Here is a 26,765-nt window from a genome sequence, read left to right as displayed (position 1 = left end):
ATGTAGCAACACACTGTAGAAGCCAGGAATATTTAAAAAGAGGGTATCCAAAAAAACTGTGTTGTCAGCTGACCCCTCTATTGGATAAACTGTCAACCCAACTGACCCAACAACAGGCATGAGGACAGTAGATGCAGCATGAAAATTTCTGCTGATTGTAACAGATGCCTAGGCAGATGAGTTGCCAACTATATAACACATGGCTGTTCAGAGTTTTTCACTGTGGGGGACAGTATTTGCACCTCCTGTACATTATGACTAATAGAGGGATCTCTCAATCATGCATTCATATACCCTTATAGATCATATAGCCTCCTGATGGGAAAGTCTCTTTAAATACCTTTTTCAGTTTAAACTTTTTGATAGAAGTATAACATGTATCCATAGTTACCGTGAAATGGAATCCAAAACTTTATCTTTAACACTCTCCTAAATGCCATCTCTAACACACAGTGTTAATCATTCTTCTCTAAAGCATTGTAAAATTTTTATTGCAATCATTCCCTTGGCACGACTCATATGCCAAGCACCCTGGAGACACGGCAAGAGCAGATTATACATTTATTAGAAGATGACATCAATGATTTAAAAAGAAAAAAAAATGCATGTAGCTGTTTTCATTAGATACAAATAGGCGAGTTTTAATGAGTGTCGATGTGTGTCATATGCACTAGAAGCATTTGTAATGGAACGGTCTGCTCATTGACAGAGTCCCTTAAATCTCTCCATTTATTTTTGACAATATATATAAATAATACCATAAAAATGATCAAATTGTAGAGAAAAATACATCCCATGAGACACTTATTAACCATTTTACCACTGGGGATTCCTGTCAAATTTCCCCAATTCCTCTTCTTGTACTGAGATTTTCTTAATGTATTTTAGAATTACATTTTTTTTAGAATATATATTTTATTTTCATCTTAATCTGTTTGCATTTTCAGTGTTTTAGAGTAAAATTTCCAAGTAGACATAAAAAAATGCATTTTGTGCAATATAACAGCCTGGATGCAATGTATGTGTATTCCAAAATTAGAGATGAGCGAGTATACTCGCTAAGGCACATTACTTGAGCGAGTAGTGCCTTAGCCGAGTATCTCCCCGCTCGTCTCTAAAGATTCGGGGGCGGCGGGGAGCGGCGGGGGAGAGTGGGGAGGAACGGAGGGGAGATCTCTCTCTCCTTCTCTCCCCCCCCCCGCTCCCCCCTGCTCCCCGCCGCAACTCACCTGTCACCGGCGTTGGCCCCCGAATCTTTAGAGATTGTCGTGGATTTCCTTTGTGGAACCACAGTTTACTCAATTTGGAATGTTTACACCCTTCCAGATTAATTCTGAATTGATAATGCGCATATGAAGTTTTCACACTGACACAGGTTCAGCATGTATAAGCTTCCTCAATTCTGCTTTAATGTTGGGCGCGCAGCCTCTTTTAAAAGAGTTTAACATATCTGCCCATCTGGGCAGGTCAAAGATTACATAGATACAACGTATTGTTCAATTATTGGATAAGCATCTTGCAATTCTTCCATCCTCCGGTCATCTGTGATTGGCCATCAGGTGATAGACGGGATGAGTGGGTTGTCTTGGACCCACGTGTGGTTCCTTCGATATGATTGGATGTTACATCATGAATTAGTAATTGCACAAACCTCCCATGTTATTTGCATAAGTTTCCAGTAAACTTGCTTGGGTAATTATTGCGGTATCTAAAAGCGGTACTTGTCTCAAGTGCGGTTATCTGTCTAATCCTTACTTCTTCTAAAGGCACAAAACAGATGGAAGATGTAACGTGTTTACACTAGATATTATCTTGTCAGCGTTTTGAGAACAGAAGTTTCATTAAAGGAAGTATTGCATATTGCGTAAATGTAAGAACAGAAGGCAAACATGACATTTGGTTATACAGAATGTTAAATTCACAAATGTCCACTACCAAAAGGCCCACAGTCCAAAATATAGAAATATTGGGTTTCCACTACAAGATGAGCGGGGAGATACTCGGCTAAGGCACTACTCGCTCGAGTAATGTGCCTTAGCGAGTATACTCGCTCATCTCTATTTAAGATATTTATGACTGAAAGTCAAAGAGATGCATAATTTTAGCTAACCCATGAATGAAAATCTACCCTGTAAGGGCGCCCACCCACTGGCGTTTTTTTTTTCCCTGCGAAATTCGCAGCATTTTTTTTCTCCTGGGGTCTATGGGACTTGTAATGTTAAAATCGCGATTTTGCGCGATCACGATTTTAACATTACAAGTCCCATAGACCCCTGCAGAAAAAAAATGCTGCGAATTTCGCAGGGAAAAAAAAACGCCAGTGGGTGGGCGCCCTAACAGGGAAAGTTCTTTTAAGGCCCAACATTTTCTGTTAATTTTAAAGGTTATTTCAGTCTTTAGCATTTATGACATATCCATATAATATACCAGCATGAGGAAACACAGGATTTTTAAAGGTGGGTTATCTGAAATGGTAAATGCATGCCTTGCACAGAGCATGCTTTGGCTAATTTTTTAACTTTGAAGGGGTTTTGCAAGTTTTTTCTTTTAATTATTTTTTGCCCACCCATGCCCTATACCAGTGGTAGCGAACCGATGGCACGCGTGCCAGAGGCGGCACGCAGAGCCCTCCCTACTGGCACACGCCGCCATCGGCCGCTCACCACTAGTGAGTACCAGCAGGGTCCGCGGCTCCCCTGCCGGTATTCCCTCACAGCGCTGCTAGCCGTGCTGATCCCAGCACACACTGACGTCAGTGTGCGGCTGGAATCCTCCTCCCCCTCCCCCGACGTCTCCTCTTAGGTTCCGCGAGAGCAGAGGGGGGAAGGCGCCCGGCAGCACACTGACGTCACAGTGTGTGCCGGGAGCATAGTAACTTTTTCTTCCCCACTTCTGCCGCAATCAGCAATTCCCAGCAACCTGATTGGCTGTTTAGGGTGGCTGATTGTGGCAGAAGTGGGGAAGAAAAAGGTAATATGCATGCCGGGACCATGGCCGGCCAGAAGAGGAGCTGATCTTCCAGGAGGAGGAGGAGAAAGTAAGTATGTGGATCTTGGGAGGGGCGCTGTGGGGTGTCACTAATGCACTGGGGGCCACTTTGGGGTGTCACTAATGCACTAGGGGCTGCTGCGGGGTGTCAATATTGCACTGGGGGCTGCTGTAAGGGGGGGTCACTTTTATACTGGGGGGTGTCACTATTATCGCTAGGGATGTTGGGGGGGGGTCACTATTACCACTGGGGTATATTTACATGTGGCAAAAATGGGCAGGGCTGTTTCAAAATAGACAGGGTGCAGATTTTGACTGCCTTTTGGATGCAGAAATTTCCGCTGAGGACATTATGCAGCATTTCCGCATCCAAAAAACAGTCAAAATCTGCAAGATGTCTATTTTGAAGTGGCCCTGTCCTTCTTAGAACGACGGGGGTAAAATCATACATCGTGATAAGCCCGCCCCCTGACGTATGCACGTTGCATAAGTAAGTGGGTTTTGGGTTGCAGTTTGGGTACTCGGTCTCTAAAAGGTTCGCCATCACTGCCCTATACTATGTAAAAGAAATATATTCACAATGGAGCTGGACAGCTGCAGTATCTGACAAGTGTCATCACTCAGCCAGAAGGCCTGGGACGTTCCGTAAGGGCTCAGTCAGACGAGTGGTTTTTTTGTGCACCAATGTGTGCAAAAAAAGTGCTCCACGCATGTTCAAAATGTGCGCGACCATAGCTCCGTGCCCATTGCTTTCAATGGGGCTGGCGCTACTGCCGCCCCATTGAAAGTAATGGGATGCAGGCAACCCCCGCAGTGATTTTTCAAGGAAGGGCTTTAAATATAAGCCTTTTCCTGAAAATTATCCCTAGCTGAAAATAAAAAAATACATCACCTCTCCGCCGCTGTCAGGGCTAGGGATGATTTTCAGGGAAGGGCCTATATTTAAAGCCCTTCCCTGAAAATCACTGCGGGTTGCCTGCATCCCATTGCTTTTAATGGGGCTGGCAGCAGCAGCGCTGGACCAATTGAAAGCAATGAGAGAACATTGTGTTCCTTTGCCACAGCCGTCACATTCCTTCATCCCCACGGGGAGTTCCTACATCACTGAACACTGTAACAGTGCTTTCACAGTGTTAAGTGATGAGGGGACTCCCCGTGTAGATATTTTACGCGCAGCATGGACCTTCCCGGTGCTCGGATGCCCTATCTTTTGCAGGAGCGAATATTTTGCTCCTGTAAAAGATGGACATGTGAACACATTATAGGAAACCAATAGTTCTATCAGACGCGCTTTTTTTGCGCACATAAGTGCGTGCAAAAAACCACTCATCTGACTTCACCCTGAGGCCTCAGTCACACGGGCGTATCGGCACCCGTACACCGGCGCCAATGCGCCCGTGTGACTGCAGGAAGGAGACGGACGTACCTAAAGACGGCCGTCTCTCTGCAGCGCCGGAGGAAAGAACACATGACCGGCAATGAAGCCAGTCACATGTTCTTTCCTCCGGCGCTGCAGAGAGACGGCCGTCTGCAGGTACGTCTATCTGCTGGTGTCAGTCACACGGGCGCATCGGCGCCTGTGTACGGGTGCCGATGCGCCCGTGTGACTGAGGCCTAAGCCTGAAATGTGGGCTTCTAATGTAGAAGCTCAGGCAGGTGTACGGGACGTCACTGAGGACATTCCTTTCCGGCCTCCTATTGGCTGCAGTGATCATGTGGGTAAACAACTAACGTGACCTCTGCTGTTAAAGGGGTTTACCTATGAAACAAACTTATGCAGTGTTCACAGCATAGACGATGCATTTTTAAATGGTAGGGGTCTGAGTGCTGGGATCTCACAATCATGAAAACCATGGTCCTGAGTGCCCACAAAGGAATGGCGCAGTGCTCACGAATGCAAGCCTGTTTGTGCCTTAATCACCAAGCCAAATTTTGGGAATCTGGTATGTGTCACTTTAACAGAGAATAACTCTTTAAAGTAAACAGAGGCAAGCAACAGAAGGAAGCAGCAGGCAGCAGAAAGTGAATATTGCGTTTTTTTTGTATTACCGCACACTTTGTCCCTCCACTGCTACCAATGTTAGAATAGTTGGAAAACCCCTTTAAGCCATGCCTCTAATCCTGCCCAATCCACCTGCTGCATTTTTCACAAATAATGGTGCCTCTTTATAGCACATCTGCCTGCTATAACATAAATACAGCACCATAACCAAGCTTACAACATATGCACGGTGCCAGAACCAAGCTCATTGCATACATGCATCACCAAAATCTAGCATATAACATAAATACAGCACTAGAACCAAGATCAATACACGAATAAATTGCAAAGTGAATAGGACAGTGGATGTGGATCTGCTGTGACACAAACTGTTTTGGCTTTAGAATAATGTCGGGGTATGGGGGGGTGGGGGGTGGGGGGGGGCAACACTTGGGTTTCCCTGGTTTTTGCTGCATGGCTTTCCAGGCCATTACCCTATAAATAGTCTCACTACTGTGGATGCTGATGCAAACTGATCAGGGTAATAGTATAGTATTACTGAAAGAAGAAGCAAAAACATAGTCATGCAGATGTAGCAAAGTTTAACTTGACACAACGCATTAAGATACATTTCTATGACACTTCAATTACTTTTCAATGGCTTTTGTTGGGTTAAGACAAAATATTAATAGCGTTTCAATCGCTTAAGATTAGAGATGAGCGAACACCAAAATGTTCGGGTGTTCGTTATTCGGAACAAACTTCCCGCGATGCTCGAGGGTTCGTTTCGAACAACGAACCCCATTGAAGTCAATGGGCGACCAGAGCATTTTTGTATTTCGCCGATGCTCGCTAAGGTTTTCATGTGTGAAAATCTGGGCAATTCAAGAAAGTGATGGGAATGACACAGAAACGGATAGGGCAGGCGAGGGGCTACATGTTGGGCTGCATCTCAAGTTCACAGGTCCCACTATTAAGCCACAATACCGGCAAGAGTTGGCCCCCCCTCCCCCCTCCCAACAACTTTTACTTCTGAAAAGCCCTCATTAGCATGGCATACCTTTGCTAAGCACCACACTAGCTACAACAAAGCACAATCACTGCCTGGATGACACTCCGCTGCCACTTCTCCTGGGTTACATGCTGACCAACCGCCCCCCCTCCCCCCCACAGCGCACACCAAAGTGTCCCTGCGCAGCCTTCAGCTGCCCTCATGCCACACCACCCTCATGTCTATTTAGAAGTGCGTCTGCCATGAGGAGGAACCGCAGGCACACACTGCAGAGGGTTGGCACGGATAGGCAGCGACCCTCTTTAAAAGTGGCGGGTCGATAGCCCACAATGCTGTACAGAAGCAATGAGAAATAGAATCCTGTGCCACCGCCATCAGGAGCTGCACACGTAGGCATAGCAATGGGGAACCTATGTGCCACACACTATTCATTCTGTCAAGGTGTCTGCATGCCCCAGTTAGACCGGGCTTTTTAATTCATAGACACAGGCAGGTACAACTCCCTATTGTGAAGTCCCTGTGGACCGACAGCATGGGTGGGTGCCAGGAAGCCACCGGCGGTACATAGAAATATCCCATTGCATTGCCCAACACAGCTGAGGTAGTAATGTCGTGCGTAATACAGGTGGGCTTCGGCCCACACTGCATGCCCCAGTCAGACTGGGGTTCTTTACAAGTGTACAGATGTGTTAAAAACTCTGTGTGCACCTACAGCATGGGTGGCTCCCTGGAACCCACCGGCGGTACACAAAAATATCCCATTGCATTGCCCAACACAGCTGAGGTAGTAATGTAGTGCATAATGCAGGTGGGCTTCGGCCCACACTGCATGCCCCAGTCAGACTGGGGTTCTTTAGAAGTGGACACATGTAGGTTAAACTCCCTGTGGACCCACTGCCTGGGTGGGTGCCAGGAAGCCACCGGCGGTACATAGAAATATCCCATTGCATTGCCCAACACAGCTGAGGTAGTAATGTCGTGCGTAATACAGGTGGGCTTCGGCCCACACTGCATGCCCCAGTCAGACTGGGGTTCTTTAGAAGTGGACACATGTAGGTTAAACTCCCTGTGGACCCACTGCCTGGGTGGGTTCCAGGAAGCCACCGGCGGTACATAGAAATATCCCATTGCATTGCCCAACACAGCTGAGGTAGTAATGTTGTGCGTAATACAGGTGGGCTTCGGCCCACACTGCATGCCCCAGTCAGACTGGGGTTCTTTAGAAGTGGACACATGTAGGTTAAACTCCCTGTGGACCCACTGCCTGGGTGGGTGCCAGGAAGCCACCGGCGGTACATAGAAATATCCCATTGCATTGCCCAACACAGCTGAGGTAGTAATGTCGTGCGTAATACAGGTGGGCTTCGGCCCACACTGCATGCCTCAGTCAGACTGGGGTTCTTTACAAGTGTACAGATGTGTTAAAAACTCCGTGTGCACCTACAGCATGGGTGGCTCCCTGGAACCCACCGGCGGTACACAAAAATATCCCATTGCATTGCCCAACACAGCTGAGGTAACGTCAGCTGGAATGCAGGTGGGCTAAAAATTAATTTGATTACACTGTAGGCGAGGGCCCACAAAAATTGCTGTATGAACAGTACTAATGTACATCCCAAAAATTGGCCATGGCCAGCCAAGAGGGCAGGTGAAACCCATTAATCGCTTTGGTTAATGTGGCTTAAGTGGTAACTAGGCCTGGAGGCAGCCCAGTGTAACGAAAAATTGGTTCAAGTTACAGTTCCAACGCTTTTAAGCGCATTGAAATTTATAAAAATTGTTCAGAAAAATTATTTGAGTGAGCCTTGTGGCCCTAAGAAAAATTGCCCGTTCAGCGTGATTATGTGAGGTTTCAGGAGGAGGAGCAGGAGGAGGAGGAGGAATATTAGACACAGATTGATGAAGCAGAAATGTCCCCGTTTTGGATGGTGAGAGAGAACGTAGCTTCCATCCGCGGGTGCAGCCTACGTATTGCTTACGTATCGCTGCTGTCCGCTGGTGGAGAACAGAAGTCTGGGGAAATCCAGCCTTTGTTCATCTTGATGAGTGTTAGCCTGTCGGCACTGTCGGTTGACAAGCGGCTACGCTTATCTGTGATGATTCCCCCAGCCGCACTAAACACCCTCTCCGACAAGACGCTAGCCGCAGGACAAGCAAGCACCTCCAGGGCATACAGCGCTAGTTCAGGCCACGTGTCCAGCTTCGACACCCAGTAGTTGTAGGGGGCAGAGGCGTCACCAAGGATGGTCGTGCGATCCGCTACGTACTCCCTCACCATCCTTTTACAGTGCTCCCGCCGACTCAGCCGTGACTGGGGAGCGGTGACACAGTCTTGGTGGGGAGCCATAAAGCTGGCCAGGCCCTTAAAGACTGTTGCACTGCCTGGGATGTACATGCTGCTCGATCTACGCACATCCCCTGCTACCTTGCCCTCGGTACTGCGCCTTCTGCCACTAGCGCTGTCGGCTGGGAATTTTACCATCAGCTTGTCCGCAAGGGTCCTGTGGTATAGCAACACTCTCGAACCCCTTTCCTCTTCGGGAATCAGAGTGGGCAGGTTCTCCTTATACCGTGGATCGAGCAGTGTGTAAACCCAGTAATCCGTCGTGGCCAGAATGCGTGCAACGCGAGGGTCACGAGAAAGGCATCCTAACATGAAGTCAGCCATGTGTGCCAGGGTACCTGTACGCAACACATGGCTGTCTTCACTAGGAAGATCACTTTCAGGATCCTCCTCCTCCTCCTCCTCCTCCTCAGGCCATACACGCTGAAAGGATGACAGGCAATCAGCCGGTGTACCGTCAGCAGCGGCCCAAGCTGTCTCTTCCCCCTCCTCCTCATCCTCCTCATGCTCCTCCTCCTCCTCCTGTACGCGCTGAGAAATAGACAGGAGGGTGCCCTGACTATCCAGCGGCATACTGTCTTCCCCCGCCCCCGTTTCCGAGCGCAAAGCAGCTGCCTTTATGGTTTGCAGGGAATTTCTCAAGATGCATAGCAGAGAAATGGTGACGCTAATGATTGTAGCATCGCCGCTCACCACCTGGGTAGACTCCTCAAAATTACCAAGGACATGGCAGATGTCTGCCAACCAGGCCCACTCTTCTGAAAGGAATTGAGGAGGCTGACTCCCACTGCGCCGCCCATGTTGGAGTTGGTATTCGACTATAGCTCTACGTTGTTCATAGAGCCTGGCCAACATGTGGAGCGTAGAGTTCCACCGTGTGGGCACGTCGCACAGCAGTCGGTGCACTGGCAGCTTAAAGTGATGTTGCAGGGTGCGCAGGGTGGCAGCGTCCGTGTGGGACTTGCGAAAATGTGCGCAGAGCCGGCGCGCCTTTACGAGCAGGTCTGACAAGCGTGGGTAGCTTTTCAGAAAGCGCTGAACCACCAAATTAAAGACGTGGGCCAGGCATGGCACGTGCGTGAGGCTGCCGAGCTGCAGAGCCGCCACCAGGTTACGGCCGTTGTCACACACGACCATGCCCGGTTGGAGGCTCAGCGGCGCAAGCCAGCGGTCGGTCTGCTGTGTCAGACCCTGCAGCAGTTCGTGGGCCGTGTGCCTCTTATCGCCTAAGCTGAGTAGTTTCAGCACGGCCTGCTGACGCTTGCCCACCGCTGTGCTGCCACGCCGCGCGACACCGACTGCTGGCGACATGCTGCTGCTGACACATCTTGATTGCGAGACAGAGGAGGAGGAGGAGGAGGGTGCTTTAGTGGAGGAAGCATACACCTCCGCAGATACCACCACCGAGCTGGGGCCCGCAATTCTGGGGGTGGGTAGGACGTGAGCGGTCCCAGGCTCTGACTCTGTCCCAGCCTCCACTAAATTCACCCAATGTGCCGTCAGGGAGATGTAGTGGCCCTGCCCGCCTGTGCTTGTCCACGTGTCCGTAGTTAAGTGGACCGTGGCAGTAACCGCGTTGGTGAGGGCGCGTACAATGTTGCGGGAGACGTGGTCGTGCAGGGCTGGGACGGCACATCGGGAAAAGTAGTGGCGACTGGGAACTGAGTAGCGCGGGGCCGCCGCCTCCATGATACTTTTGAAGGACTCCGTTTCCACAACCCTATACGGCAGCATCTCAAGGCTGATGAATTTTGCTATGCGGACGGTTAACGTTTGAGCGTGCGGGTGCGTGGCGGTGTACTTGCGCTTGCGCTCCAACAGTTGCGCAAGCGACGGCTGTACGGTGCGCTGAACTACACTGCTGGATGGGGCCGAGGACAGCGGAGGTGAGGGTGTGGGTGCAGGCCAGGAGACGGTAGTGCCTGTGTCCTGAGAGGGGGGTTGCATCTCAGTGGCAGGTTGGGGCACAGGGGGAGAGGCAGGGGTGCAAACCGGAGGCGCTGAACGGCCTTCGTCCCACCTTGCGGGGTGCTTGGCCATCATATGTCTGCGCATGGTGGTGGTGGTGAGGCTGTTGGTGTTGGCTCCCCGGCTGAGCTTTGCGCGACAAAGGTTGCACACCACTGTTCGTCGGTCGTCAGGCGTCTCTGTGAAAAACTGCCAGACCTTAGAGCACCTCGGCCTCTGCAGGGTGGCATGGCGCGAGGGGGCGCTTTGGGAAACACTTGGTGGATTATTCGGTCTGGCCCTGCCTCTACCCCTGGCCACCACACTGCCTCTTGCAACCTGCCCTGCTGATGCCCTTGACTCCCCCTCTGAAGACCTGTCCTCCTGAGTAAGCGTTGCACACCAGGTGGGGTCAGTCACCTCATCGTCCTGCTGCTCTTCCTCCGAATCCTCTGTGCGCTGCTCCCTCGGACTTACTGCCCTTACTACTACCTCACTGCAAGACAACTGTGTCTGATCGTCATCGTCCTCCTCACCCACAGAAAGTTGTTGAGACAGTTGGCGGAAGTCCCCAGCCTCTTCCCCCGGACCCCGGGAACTTTCGAATGGTTGGGCATCAGTGACGATAAACTCCTCTGGTGGGAGAGGAACCGTTGCTGCCCAATCTAAGCAGGGGCCCGAGAACAGTTCCTGGGAGTGTTCCCGCTCCTGAGCAGGTGTTATTGTAGTGGAGTGAGGAGGCTGGGAGGAAGGAGGAGCAGCAGATAGAGGATTCGGATTGGCAGCAGTGGACGGCGCAGAACTGCGGGTAGACGATAGGTTGCTCGAAGCACTTTCTGCCATCCAGGACAGGACCTGCTCACACTGCTCATTTTCTAATAACCGTCTCCCGCGTGGACCCATTAATTGGGCGATGAATGTGGGGACACCAGAAACGTGCCTCTCTCCTAATCGCGCAGCAGTCGGCTGCGACACACCTGGATCAGGAGCTTGGCCTGTGCCCACACCCTGACTTGGCCCTCCGCGTCCTCGGCCGCGTCCACGTCCTCTAGGCCTACCCCTACCCCTCAGCATGCTGTATTACCAGTGATTTGATTTCACAGGCAGCTAATAAATTGGCGCAAGACTGCAGGCCAAATATAATTTTTTCCCTTTTTTGAAAACGAAAGGCCCCACTGCCTCTAGTGAATGAATAATCTAAGTTTAATAACTATGCTGTTTTCCTGCTAATGTGTCACAGAACGTGAGGGTAGCAGAGTTATTAACTGTGGCAGAGCAGGTTTTTTTTTTCCCGATTAAGGAAAGCAAATGGCGAAGCCAGGAGTAAAACGTAGCTGGGTGCGTATGATTTTTACAGGTTGCACACGCAGCCGACACGTGCCCACCGGCGTTAGTACGGACAGAGGCAGGACAAATAGAATTATTTTCCGTTTTTTTGCACCAAAAGGCAGCACTGCGTATATTCTATGAACATGAGAAGTTTAATAACTGTGCTGTTTTCCTGCTAATGTGTCACAGAACGTGAGGGTAGCAGAGTTATTAACTGTGGCAGAGCAGGTATTTTTTTTCCCAATTAAGGAAAGCAAATGGCGAAGCCAGGAGTAAAACGTAGCTGGGTGCGTATGATTTTTACAGGTTGCACACGCAGCCGACACGTGTCCACCGGCGTTAGTACGGACAGAGGCAGGACAAATAGAATTATTTTCCGTTTTTTTGCACCAAAAGGCAGCACTGCGTATATTCTATGAACATGAGAAGTTTAATAACTGTGCTGTTTTCCTGCTAATGTGTCACAGAACGTGAGGGTAGCAGAGTTATTAACTGTGGCAGAGCAGGTATTTTTTTTCCCAATTAAGGAAAGCAAATGGCGAAGCCAGGAGTAAAACGTAGCTGGGTGCGTATGATTTTTACAGGTTGCACACGCAGCCGACACGTGTCCACCGGCGTTAGTACGGACAGAGGCAGGACAAATAGAATTATTTTCCGTTTTTTTGCACCAAAAGGCAGCACTGCGTATATTCTATGAACATGAGAAGTTTAATAACTGTGCTGTTTTCCTGCTAATGTGTCACAGAACGTGAGGGTAGCAGAGTTATTAACTGTGGCAGAGCAGGTATTTTTTTTCCCAATTAAGGAAAGCAAATGGCGAAGCCAGGAGTAAAACGTAGCTGGGTGCGTATGATTTTTACAGGTTGCACACGCAGCCGACACGTGTCCACCGCCCTTAGGACGGACAGAGGCAGGACAAATAGAATTATTTTCACTTGTTTTACAAGCAAAAGGCAGCACTGCGTATATTCAATGAATAATAACTGTGTTGTGGCCCTGCCTATACAATTCTTTCCCTGCAGTATCAATGGAGGGTGGAATGCTCTGCAGAGGCGATTTTGAGAAGCAAAAAAAAATGCAGCACAGCTAACAGCAGCCTGGACAGTACTGCACACGGATAAATATGGCCCTAGAAAGGACCGTTGAGGTTCTTGAAGGCTACACTCACTCCTAACACTCTCCCTGCCTATGCAGCACTTCTGTCCCTAATGCCGGGTGCAACGCTCTGCAGAGCCGATTTTGAGAAGAAAAAAAAATGGCACTGCTAACAGCAGCCAACACACAGCTATCAGTGGCCCTAATAAGGACCTTTGGGGGGTCTTGAAGCCTACACTAACTACCAATTCTTTCCCTACTGCAGCTCCGGTACAAACAGCACTGTCCCTCATCTAACTCACACGGCATCTGAGCCGAACCGCGGGAGGGGCCGACTTTTATGTTCGGGTGACACCTGATCTTCCCAGCCACTCACAGCAGGGGGGTGGTATAGGGCTTGAACGTCACAGGGGGAAGTTGTAATGCCTTCCCTGTCTTTCAATTGGCCAAAAAAAGCGCGCTAAGGGAAGGAAGTGAAAGTAACCAGAACACCGCATGGTGTTCGTTACGAATAATGAACATCCCGAACACCCTAATATTCGCACGAATATCAAGCTCGGAAGAACACGTTCGCTCATCTCTACTTAAGATGCAATAACTTGTTGCAGAAAGTTTACACAGTAAAGTTAAACTATGCTACATCTATAGAATAGTGCCGCAGTCAGAACAGGTAGAATTCTTCAGAGCCAAGGCAAGCAGTAGTCAGCGATAGCTTGCTCCAAAAAAAAAAAAAAAAACAAGGAAAAAAGAGGAGAAGACCGGAAAGCTTGGTAGAACAAGTATGGTTCAAACCAAAACTCAATCAGAACAAATGCACACCTTTTAATTCCAAACTAATTGTTCAGCCACCTTCTTGGGTAGGGGGTCTAAAATAGCCGGAGACTTGTCCTAATTAGCTGAGAATGGAAAAGCTAGATGTACATGCCGACCCCTTAAGAGATAGGCTGGACAGGTGTAAGTATCCTATGGGGCCAAGAAAACTGACTGGAAATGGGATGTCTGCTGTAAAGAGCACAGGAGACATGGTGCTGACCACGACTGTTGGCAGGATGAGCTAGTACATGCTGTTGACCATGACCAGTGGCCATAACAATGAGGTTATACCTTGCTATATATCTATTATGTAAAATAGTAGTTCCCAATATGACCTGAACAATAGTAATTAAATTTTGGGAGTTATTTCACAAACAGGAATGCTGCCACTCATTATCACATGACAGACCTACAGTAACTACAGGATTGACAAATAGAAAAATAATGGCAATTAGGGACTCGCAGGTACATCGTTTCTAATTTCCTATCCTTGTCCATCCAACCCAGACTGTCATGACCATTTCTTCCAATGACAACTGATCTCTACAGAGTTTGCAATGTCTTTGGCTCTTCAATCTTTCACGTTATCAAACCCTATATTAAGACATATTAAAAATTGTTAAGCCACACTGTCCACTCTGAATACATAATCAGACATATTGTGCCCTCTCAATTTAAAAAAATGCTACTGTGCCCCTCAATAAAAATAGTGCCACTTTCACACTCAATAGAAAAGTGCCACAGTGCGACTTTATACAAAAAATGCTACTCTGCTCCATGGATAAATAGAGTACCACTATGCCCCTCAATAAAAAATAAAGCACCCCCATCAATTAAAAAAGTAGTGCCACGATGCCTCCTCAATTAACATATAGTGCTACCATGCCCTCTTAATTAATAATGCCATCATGACCATGCTTAAAAATATACCTGTTGAAGGGGCTGTGATCTGCTTGGTATGTACCTCCATGCTTGGTGGGAATGCCCCAATGTCCACACTTTCTGGCTGGCTGTATTCAAGGTTGTTAACAATCTTTTTCACCTGAAATCAACTCTAAATTCTGCCTTTGCTCATTGCTTTTCACAGGCCTCCCACATTCCCTTCCATCTGATTACATCTGTTTCACACATAGCATTAGCAGCTAGATCAATAATATCTAGAATTATGAAAAGTTAACACTACGTTTACAATCTCAGAGCTATAAGGTCTGGTTATTTTTAATTATAGAATGGACCTTATGGCACCCATCCACTCTGACAGAGTTACCTGTTTAATAGAAGACCGAGTGGCTTGGAGAACCTTCTTCGCCATCTCTTCTTAATGGGCCATTCCAGTGATTTTTCTTAACTTGTTATGTAGCTACAGTGTTTACCCAATAATAAGACCTACCCCAATAATAAGCTATGTTCCAGTTTTTTGGGGAGGCTTGAAATATAATTCCCCTCTAGAAAATAAGCCCTAGCAAACCTACATGAAAAAAAATCAATACTCACCTGGTCCGCGGCGTCCAGGTGCTTCGCGATGGTCTCCGGCGGTGCTGCGGCAAGCTGCAGTGTCCTCCACACTGACATATCAGTTTCTTTCTGGTGATGGAGCTACAAATACCCTGCCTCCAGCAAAGCGAGCGCTGTGATTGGATCCTGCATCCACTAGGGGTTGCATTTGTGTGGCTTATTCCTCTGCTTGCTCCCTGAGTTCTGCCCATAGGGCTCATGCATGCTCCCGTCCTCTCTTAAAGGCCCATGTGCACTCCCATTTCTTGTTCCCCTCAAATTCTGTCCCTCCACCGCCTATATTGGCCATCCACACTCAGAACAGACAGGGCAGAGGGAGATGGAGCAGAGACGAGCCGGGCTCTAGGAATTGGCACATGGCATTGGATTTAGGCACATGCAGTGGCAGATAGTGATAGCACTGGTCTGCGCTGCTTATGTAGAGCCCCATCCCCAGAGGATGAGCCCCAAATGTTCTCAGTGCTGCCAACACCATATAAAAGGAATTGCTGCACCGTAAGTGGGGTGTGCGCGGGAGGTGTTGTAGGTACCCTGTTTTCTTGATAATAAGACCTACCCCGAAAATAAGCTTTAGTATGATTTTTCATAATTTTTAAAAATGCAGAATGATTTTTCAGGCTTTTTGAGGATGCTTAAAATTTAAGCCCTACTCCAAAAATAAGCCCAATTTAGTTAATAAAAAAGTCAACTTAAATAGTGTCCAGACAGCAAAAATTAATATAAGACCCTGTCTTAGTTTCGGCGAAACAGGGTAGCTGAAATACTGCAGTAAGGGCTCCCACATTCACACCCATGAATTCATGAATGGGTGTGAGTGAGATCTGCCTCTGATTGGTCAGGCTGTGACCAATCAGAGGCAGCTCATTCAGCAGGCGGGGATTTTAAATCCCCGGCTGCTGAATACTGCTCACAGCTGTTCAGAGCAGTTCAGGAGGACTGCCGCCGGCCGCGCTGAACTCCGTCTGCCGGGACCAGGTGAGTATATATATATTTTTTTATTTTTACACATTTCTGGATGAATTGCAGGGAAGGGCTTATATATTTAAGCCCTTCCCGACAATTCATCCCGCGATCGCCGGCAGCCTATTGCTTTCAATGGAGCCGGCTGTATTGCCGACTCCATTGAATTCAGTGGGCTAACATCGTTCTCCTCTGCCACAGCTGTAACAGCTGTGGCAGAGGAGAACGATCTTTACGCTGACAGTGCGGGGGGGGGGGGTGTCTCACTCTTGCCACTATTGTGGCTTAATAGTGGGACCTGGAAACTTTAGATGCAGCCCAACATGTAGCCCCTCGCCTGCCCTATCCGTTTCTGTGTCGTTCCCATCATATTCTTGAATTTCACAGGTTTTCACAAATGAAAACCTTAGCGAGCATCGGCGATATACAAAAATGCTCGAGTCGCCCATTGACTTCAATGGGGTTCGTTACTCGAAATGAACTCTCGAGCATCACTGAAAGTTCGACTCGAGTAACGAGCACTCGAGCATTTTGGTGCTCGCTCATCTCTAGTGAGTAACTTTTTTATTATTTTTTGAACTACTTTTTGATGATTATCGGCGAAGGGCTTCTATTTCAAGCCTTTCTCCGATAATCATTCTGCATGGCTTGTCAGAAAACACTGCTTTCAATGGGATTGCAAGCAATGGGATAGCATGCCGCGGACTTCTGCCACAGCTGTGACAGAGGATTCCTTCATCCCCGCGGTCTCCGCGGGGATTAAGGAAACTCCTGCCACAGCTGTGACAGAAGTCCGCGGCATTCTCCATATCTTTTCAATGGGGCTAGCGCTGCTGCCGCTGGCCCCATTGAAAAGACTGGAGATGTCGCAGCGATATCCCAGCAATTTTCTCGCACTGCTCTGCGAGAGTTTTCACTAACTCTCGCAGCTCAGTGGAGAAAAAAACGCCAGTGGGTGGGAGCCCTAAGTCCCACTGGAAAGATGTCATAGCCTTCAGTGAGAGCAGCAGTATAGTGGAGCAACAGGGATCTGATTGGTCGCTGCGGTGCTGCAAGAAGCATGTGGAGATAGTTTGGGCCAATTGTTTTGCTGCTCAGCAAAAGACGAAGGCCTGGGGGGACAAAGTGGAATTTATGGTCATCGAGTCATAAGTGAAACTGACCTCCGTAAAAGCTGATGTGTGCACATTAAAAGGGACAGTAGTAGCAAGCCTGCTAGTGAAGATAGTGACAATACCACTAAACTTCTTACAAGTTATGCGCACTTGAACCCAGTTGAGAGACTGTATCATGTAAAAGAAACCATACCTGAATATCCGGTAACTAGCTTTTCTAGGAGAATGAGGTGGGACATTGATCTCAACAAAGCCAGTTGTGCGTTGCCTTTTTAATTCATTGTTCTTCTAGACGACAATGTTAATTACACTGGATCACAGGAAAAAAAATGTCTGCTACTTGGGGTATTTCATGCGTCCTGTACTAAACAGAGTGTGTAGAATCCAAATCTGGAGTCGGATTTTTCCAAGAACATCAGGTTCTGAAGTTATACACTTTGTCATTGGCAATTCATACAGACACGAGAAACTGATTTTCTGTTGGTTATCCAGCCGGTGTACATAACTAAATTGTACTTCAAACTTGAGAGATCACAAAAACTTGTTCACATTAACAAACGTGTAAATAAAATGTTCACTTGAGTCTTGCAAATAAGGGAGATGGAATAAATCCTCCACAGTGCCACCTATTGAAAGGCAGCATTCCTTCATTGGAACAAGGCTTGTATAAAAAGTCTGACTTTGGCTTGAAGGAATGCTGCCTTTCAATAGGTGGCACTATGGAGGATTAATTCCATCTCCCTTATTTGCATATTACCCAGAGGAGCGTGCATGGCCATTTGAGTCTCCTCACTCAGCGTATATAGTTGCTCTCCCTAAGGAGAAAAGATAGCGTTTCTGACACTTGAGTCTTTACGCACAGACACTGTTCAGAAGCGCTTTAGGCACTTGTTATTATGTGTGTGGGTGTCTGTTGTCGACCGCTGCAGAATCCAGCAGTAGTTGCCATCATGTTGGGGTTGAAGTGTCCTTGATATGTTTTTTCTATGGTGACAATATCCTAGTGGAATCTTTCTCCCTGTTCATCACTCACGTCACCCAAAAAATCCGGATTAGAATATAAGAAATGAATTTTGAATGACATTCGGCAGCCGAGTTGCTGATATGCTGCTAACATGTTGCTTACAAGTTCAGCATGGTTGTCAACCCCAATGGTTGCCAAGAAAGTTTCACACAGCTATCATAAATGCATCCCAAGCGGTGAGTTCAAGCTCGCACAATTTGGATTTGAATGTGTCGTCATGCATTAATTTGCGGATTTCGGGACCAACAAAAATTCCTGCTTTTAGTTCGGCTTCCGTTTTGGTTTTTCCAAACTTGTCCTTCAGATACTGGAAAGTATTTTCATTATGATCCAGAGGCACGACAAAGTTTTTCATTAGGCCCATCTTAATGTGAAGCGGTGGAAAGTGCACCATCATTGGATGAACCAGTGATGCATGTAGCGCATTGTATTTGCCAACAGTGTGCTCAATTCTGGATGGCTACTGTGTCACGACTGTTCCATAGGTACAGAAAGCACATGCGGTTTTTGTACCCCAACTGTAGACCCAACAGGAGTGCCACAACCTTTAGGTCACCACAAACGTTCCAGTTATGATTTGAATAGTTGATCAGCTTCAAAAGAAGTTCCATTGACTTGTATGAACTGTCACTTTCAGATAGCAGTCCAAGTGATGATATTTCGGTTCACACTAAATCATAGGCACTGCAAATAGCATTGCTTTCCTCTTGGCATTGAGCTGCTGTGTGAGGCCAGAGTAGCACACAGTGCAGCAGATATAAGAAAACAGTATTGTCGACTATAGCTTGTGCTTGGCCCATCTCGAAATTTCATAGGCCTAGCAACTACTGACACCAGCTGACCGACATGCTCAGACATGCCCAGATGCTGCAGGAACCCACTGCTGTTGGATGTGTTGCCAACGAGGCGCTGGTAGGCAGGATGCAAGTAATGGTGCAGCAATTATAATGTTTCCACGCATCAGTACTTGGGCTAATCAACCAAGTTGCCACCGAACTGTAGTTGGCCTATAACTTAAAATCTAGATGTCCTTGGCAAATGTTGACTTCAGATTCAGCGCACTCGATTTCATGTAAATAACATTTTTTACTGCTAGTAGCAAAGTTTTTGTTTATCAATGTTATAGACATTTAGGGCATAGTCCCATGGACGCATCCGGGCGCCGATGCGTCGGTCTTCCTGCATGAAGAAGACGACTCTCCGCAGTGCCGGAAGAAAGAACACATGACCAGCAATGGAGCCAGTCATGTGTTCTTTCTCCACATCTGCAGTGCGGCCATCTTATCCTGCAGGTAGACGGGCGCATTGGCACCCGGATGCGCCCGTGTGACTAAGCCCTTATCATGAAGCAATACAGTTATTATGTTCTGAAACTAATAGAGTGCAAAACCTGTCAAAAGGAACCATGTGTTATTGTGCACTTTGTTGGTAACTAGTTTTCTTGGTTTTAGCTAATATTTCAGATTGTGTCAAAATTGTTGGTAGTTCTAGCAGTTAGTTAGCCGTAGCTAGCAACTGACGATTTTACGGTAACTGTTTAACCATTTTTTGCCATTATTACATTATTCTCTGACATTCCTCTGTTCATAAATAATGTGCAGAATAGTAGAAAAATGGTGGAGCGACCCCAGTAGAAAAATGGAACCGAAGAACCATGCCCTCTTTTAAGAAGGTAGTAGGCTCAAGATTCTTACAGGATTAAAGCAAGAAAGTCCCTATGTGTAGTAGATGCAGCCAACCCCAAGTCCCCTTATACCCAACTGGGTCAACATTTAAACCACATGCTCCAGATTTGAAAAAAAAAAACTTCTCCTAAGGACATACTGTCAGCATCCAGACGTATGTCCCCAGCCTGTACTGAAGAAGAGGTCTACGAACCTTGAAACGTGTATACATGCTGCTTCAATAAATAAACAGAAAAGTATGCCGAATAACCAACTCATGTAATGTTATTACACCTGTAGGTTGTGCCATATACCACCTTCTTTTTCTTAAATCTGGACCATGCGTTCATAAATAAAGATTGTATATTTTTGTAACTCCTTCATCTGCATCATATCTCGGATCTGTGTTTCTATACCACCACCTATGACAACGATGCGTTCTATTTCTTTCTTTTAGTCTCATAGAAACCCTTTAAGATTATTACTAGAGATGAGCGAGCACCAAAATGCTCGGGTGCTCGTTACTCGGGACGAAATTATCGTGATGCTCGAGGGTTCTTTTCGAGTAACGAACCCCATTGAAGTCAATAGGCGACTCAAGCATTTTTGTATTTTGCCGATGCTCGCTAAGGTTTCCATTTGTGAAAATCTGGGCAATTCAAGAAAGTGATGGGAACGACACAGCAACGGATAGGGCAGGCAAGGGGCTACATGTTGGGCTGCATCTCAAGTTCCCAGGTCCCACTATTAAGCCACAATAGCGGCAAGAGTGGGCCCCCCCCCTCCCAACAACCTTTACTTCTGAAACGCCCTCATTAGCAATGCATACCTTAGCTAAACACCACACTACCTCCAACAAAGCACAATCACTGCCTGCATGACACTCCGCTGCCACTTCTCCTGGGTTACATGCTGCCAACCCCCCCCCCCCCCCCCGCACGACGCAGTGTCCACAGCGCACACCAAAGTGTCCCTGCGCAGCCTTCAGCTGCCCTCATGCCACACCACCCTCATGTCTATTTATAAGTGCGTCTGCCATGCGCTAGCGACGTCTGGACGCTACGCTGAGAGACATTGCTGGATGGGGCTGAGGACAGTGGAGGTGAGGGTGTGGGTGCAGGCCGGTAGGCACTCGTGCCTGTGTCCTGAGAGGGGGGTTGGATCTCAGTGGCAGGTTGGGGCACAGGGGGAGAGGCAGTGGTGCAAACCGGAGGCGGGGAATGGCCTTCGTCCCACCTTGTGGGGTGCTTGGCCATCATATGCCTGCGCATGCTGGTGGTGGTGGCTCCCCAGCTGATCTTGGCACGACAAAGGTTGCACACCACTGTTCGTCGGTCGTCAGGCGTCTCTGTGAAAAACTGCCACACCTTAGAGCACCTTGGCCTCTGAAGGGTGGCATGGCGCGAGGGGGCGCTTTGGGAAACAGTTGGTGGATTATTCGGTCTGGCCCTGCCTCTACCCCTGGCCACCGCACTGGCTCGGCCTGTGCCCACACCCTGACTTGGGCCTCCGCGTCCTTGCCCGCGTCCACGTCCTCTAGGCCTACCCCTACCCCTCAGCATGCTGTATTACCAGTAGTGCAGAAACAGAATGCTGTAATTAAATGTGCCGCTTATTGGCCTGTGGTTGGAGGCTGACTTCGCTTACGGAATGCACAGCAGAGCCAGGAAAGAATTTTGCGCAAGCCTGCTGTAACACTTAGCTGGCTGCGTATGAATTAGGACAACTACCCCCAGCAGAGACCCAGAACACTGAGGACAGTCACAGGCAGCCCTAATAGATTTTTTTCCCCAAATGTTTTTGGAAAGGCCCACTGCCTATATACACTAAATATGTCTTCTGTCCCTGCCTCACCACTACTGGCCCTGCGCTATGTAAAATTACTGCAGACTGTTTCACTGTGGACAGGAATACAGCGGGGATGTAACAGGCAACACAGAGCCAGGAAAGAATTTTGCGCAAGCCTGCTGTAACACTTAGCTGGCTGCGTATAAATTAGGACAACTACCCCCAGCAGAGACCCAGAACACTGAGGACAGTCACAGGCAGCCCAAATAGATTTTTTTTCCCAAATGTTTTTGGAAAGGCCCACTGCCTATATACACTAAATATGTCTTCTGTCCCTGCCTCACCACTACTGGCCCTGGACAATGTAAAATTACTGCAGGACGCAATGCTCTGCACGGCCGATATACAAAAAAAAAACAAAAGTGCAACACTGCAAAAAGCAGCCTCCACACTACTGCACATGGTTAGATGTGGCCCTAAGAAGGACCGTTGGGGTTCTTGAAGCCTAAAATAACTCCTAACACTCTCCCTATAGCAGCTGCACTTTCCCTGAGCTATGTCAGAATGCATCTGTGGCGAGCCGCGGGAGGGGCCGATTTATATACTCGGGTGACACCTGATCTCGCCAGCCACTCACAGCAGGGGGGTGGTATAGGGCTTGAACGTCGCAGGGGGAAGTTGTAATGCCTTCCATGTCTTTCTATTGGCCAGAAAAGCGCGCTAACGTTTCAGAGATGAAAGTGAAAGTAACTCGAACATCGCGTGCCACTCGTCACGAGTAACGAGCATCTCGAACACGCTAATACTCGAACGAGTATCAAGCTCGGACGAGTACGTTCGCTCATCTCTAATTATTACTGAAGAAAATAGCAAAGTTGCCAGATTGTTTGATGAACTACTCTAAGGAGAAATTGAATAAAGTTCTTTTTCACTGACTGCAGATTGCAAACCATGTAATTATAACAGGCATCTTCATAAAATAATTTGGACATCATTTGGGCATGTGATAAAACTGATTTATCTCTTTTTACCTCAGTAGGAAATTTAAGTAAAATTGTGATATCACAGCCTAAATATAAAGATATCCCATCGCTGTAACTGAAAGGTCATTAATCATACGACATTCTGCATCTCTATTATTTTCTTATTGCGAATGTTCCGGAATGTGCTGGGAATACAGTATACAGCGCTGCTAAACATGCAGAGCACACCTTTATGGAAGAGCATGCAGAGCAGCCATAATAAATTTTCAACTGAGCATCCTCCAGCTTTGGTATATTGCTACATAGTGGAAGCAGCCAGGGAATTATTTCAGCCTTGGGAGCTATATATCGCTTCATATACTCAAAGCTGAACCTAATTACATTTTAAATAACATTGAATGAGGTAACCGGTAAGGGAATTCTGACCTTAACTACTTCGCCATTCAACATATAAATCAAAAACACATAAAGGAGAAAACAGGTAGCGTTCACAAAATATTGCATCCACTGTCTCTGGTCTTACAGCTCAGTCCCATTCACTTGAATAAGGTTGAATTGCAATACCAGCCACGACCAATGGACATGAGTGGCACTGTTTTTGAAAAAAGTAGAATTTGTTTTCCTAATCCTGTGTACTTTAGCCTTATATAAAGGAACATTTAGCAACTTTTATAGCAGCTATTTACAGGCGGATTGCTTTTTCTCCATGAAAGCATAATTTTTTTTTAAGAGGATACAAATATAAGGTTTCCGAGGATAAACTCAAGGATGGGCTTTAACAGCCTTCACTTTTTGCAACCTATAGCTATAAACCAAAGAGAATTTAGATGAACTTTTTGAAGCAGATGTTATTTTTACTTCTAGCATGTAGTGCATTGCACATTTACCAGAGGTGGAAATCAACACAGAACGGGGCGAATAAACTAATAGGGTGAGATAGCAAAAGTCAGAATGAGTTCTCTAACGAATGGGCTATTTTCTATTAAAGGGAATGAGTCATTACCGTTGAGCCCCATAAACTATGTTAAGTGGCTCAAAGTTGAGGGTACAGCAAGTCCGGGGTGCTGTGTGAGACTTTGCCCCCACATAGTTGGCATGTGCACACAGCATGACTCTTTCTAGATAGCTTTAAGCTGCTTAAAGCTATCTAGAAAGAGTCACACAGGTGACTTTATAGCGCGATTTTGACGCAATGCGACAGTGATTCAAAAAATTGCATATACCCTGTTTCCCTGAAAATAATACATACCCTGACATAAGACATAAGACATAGCATGATTTTTCCAAATTTTTGAGGATGCAAAATGTTTTTTCAGGCTTTTTGAGGATGCTTGAAATATAAGCCCTACTCCAAAATTAAGCCCTGCTAACAGTTAATTAAAAAAGTCAATTTAAATAGTGTCCAGGCAGCTATGCATGTAAAAAAGTTAAACCTTTTTGAACAAAAATTAATATGACACTGTCTTATTTTTGGGGAAACGCGGTATGTAGAGCCTATGCTTTCCTCTGGGTTCTTCCACATGAGTGATGTGTTGTAGCTAGAGATGAGCGAGTATACTCGCTAAAGGCAATTGCTCAAGCGAGCATTGCCTTTAGCGAGTATCTCCCCGCTGGAGACGAAAGGTTCGGGTGCCGGCAGCGGGCAGGGAGCTGCGGGGGAGAGCGGGGCGGAACGGAAGGGAGATCTCTCTCTCCCTCCTCCCCCCCCCCGCTCCCTCCTGCTGACTGCCGCTACTCACCGCTCCCCCGCGCCGGCACCCGAACCTTCAGTCTCGAGCGGGGAGATACTCGCTAAAGGCAATGCTCGCTCGAGCAATTGCCTTTAGCGAGTATACTCGCTCATCTCTAGTTGTAGCCCATGACATTGTGAGACTAAAAAATCGCAGCATGCTCTATATAGCCGTTGTTTGTGATATTTTGTAACCCATGTTACCCTAGGAGCATTCCTTTCTGTTGCATCGTATGACATAAAAACACAGTTTTCTTGTGGTGCGATACTACTTTTACAGTAGGAAATCCTACTGTAAAAGCCCTAAGCTGTAGGTGTATCAAAAAAAGCAAAAAAAAAATAATACTTCACCTAAGAGGCTCTGACATCTTCGGCGCGTGTCTCCTCTTCACCTCTGGCACTTGTCTTTAGTCTTCTGTCAGCCCTTCCTGGATTGGAGGATCAAAATCCCTGCCTCCAGGACAGACTGGCTTTGAATAGTTCCAAAGCACCGTTACTCAGCCAATCAGAGCCAGCGCTCGATGAACAAATCACAGCCATTCATTCATTCGCTGAATAGCTGTGATTGGTTCATTGAGCGCTGGCTCTGATTGGCTTAGCGCTGCAGCGCTCTGCCAATCAGAGGCAGAGCTTCCCGGAGACAGGGTTTTTCAAAGGCCTGACCATGAAGCTATTTCCCAGAGACCTTCAATCAAGTGCCGGGGAGCTTTAGGAGACGTGCGCCGGAGACAGACAGCACCTGTTAGCTGATGTAATTCTTTTTTTTTTAAGGCAGCTAGGGCTTATAATTTAAGCTCCCCACCAAAAAATCCTTGCACATGGTGCTACAAAGCCCCGTGACTTTGTAGCACCATGTGTGACTTCGTAGGGTCACAAAATCACAACGAGAATACGCCTCAATATTGCACACAACACCGATACAATATGGCTGCAATTTTCTAACGGCGATATTGTGTTGCCCATCGGAAGCGGCCTTATGCACATGCTCTCCGATTCATCTCTATGGGAGAGTGCATGCATGGAACATCTGAAAAGAGTCATGATGTGTGCATGTGCCAAGTTCGCAGGGACACAGCGCAGGAACGGAGCACCCACTAAGTAGGAAACACAGCTCCCTAGACTCCCCATTCCCTCACATTTGAGACCCATAGCATTGTTTATGTGGCTCAGAGGCGATAGCATGTTCCCTTCGAAGTTATCACAGAGTTATCACTTGTATTTATACCAATTAGAAAAACATAAATTATAAAAGTGAGGCTGTCTGTCAACACCACTAGATGGAGCAACCTGTATATGGATTTATAAAATTAATATTAAATGCAATGGGAGCTGCAACAATCACTATACAGAGGGCTCCCCCTAGTGGTGACTGTAATGAGACTGTTGTCATGCAATAGATACAGTTCAGCGCTGAGGCCTCTACCAACAGGCACCTCATAAAAGACACAGGGTGTCAGACAACATCGTACATGTAGTGCACCATGCAGGCTTACAACCCATTGGTGACGCCATATTTCAATCCAGTGGGCTGCCCTGCGCCTCATAGGTGAACCACATTGGCGCCCTGGGCTCCTGCAGCATTCAAAGCCGCAATGCATGTTACTGATATGTACCAACAAATGCCAATAAATCAGAGGTATTGGTTAATATTTTTAATTCACTACACGTACTCTGTGGCCTGGTACCCTGTAAATGCTTTATTAATGTGCAAATATGGTACTAAGCAGCCCTTGATATAAGGAAGGTGAGTGAGTGGTGGTTCATCAGTACTTCGCACCTGTGCAATGCTCCCCCATATAGTAGTCTGGCTGTCTGCATGTTGAGGGATGTGGTGCACTTACCTGACCTTTTGTATCAGTAACATAGTAACATAGTATGTTAGGCTGAATGAAGACAATGTCCATCTAGTTCAGCCTGTTTCAACTCCTAGTTGATCCAAAGGAAGGTAAAACCCCAAGGGGCTGAAGCCAATTAGCCCATTTTGAGGAAAATTCCTTCCCGATTCCATAATGGCAATGAATAATCCCTGGATCAACCTCTGATAGTTCCTACCTAAATATAAGACCCGGAACTACAAGCCCGCTGGTCACCTAATGTCTATAATAGAGTTGAGCGAACGCACTCTGCCGAGTTTCATGCTCGTTCGAGTATTAGCGTACTCGATGGTGGTCATTACTCAAGCGAGCATCACGTCGTGTTCGACCCTGCCCCAGTTTTCGGCTCCTCCCCGCTGTGACGTGCCTGTTTTAGCCCCTCCCCGCCGCAGCGCGCGTGTCAATGGCAAATTTTTGGGGCTGGCAGGCGGGCAGGGGGAGAGAGAGAGAACACACGAACCAAGAAAAAAAAAAAAAGCTTGGGACCCGACATCCCACATACAAAAATGCTCGAGTCTCCCATTGTAGTCAATAAGGTTCGTTACTCGAGTAGAACTCTTGAATTTTACGAAAAGCTCGACTCGAATAACCCGAGCCTGAGCAT

The sequence above is a fragment of the Eleutherodactylus coqui genome, chromosome 11, assembly GCF_035609145.1.
Source record: "Eleutherodactylus coqui strain aEleCoq1 chromosome 11, aEleCoq1.hap1, whole genome shotgun sequence".
NCBI classification, from domain to species: Eukaryota; Metazoa; Chordata; class Amphibia; order Anura; family Eleutherodactylidae; genus Eleutherodactylus; species Eleutherodactylus coqui.
Note: the sequence above shows the minus strand (reverse complement) of the source record.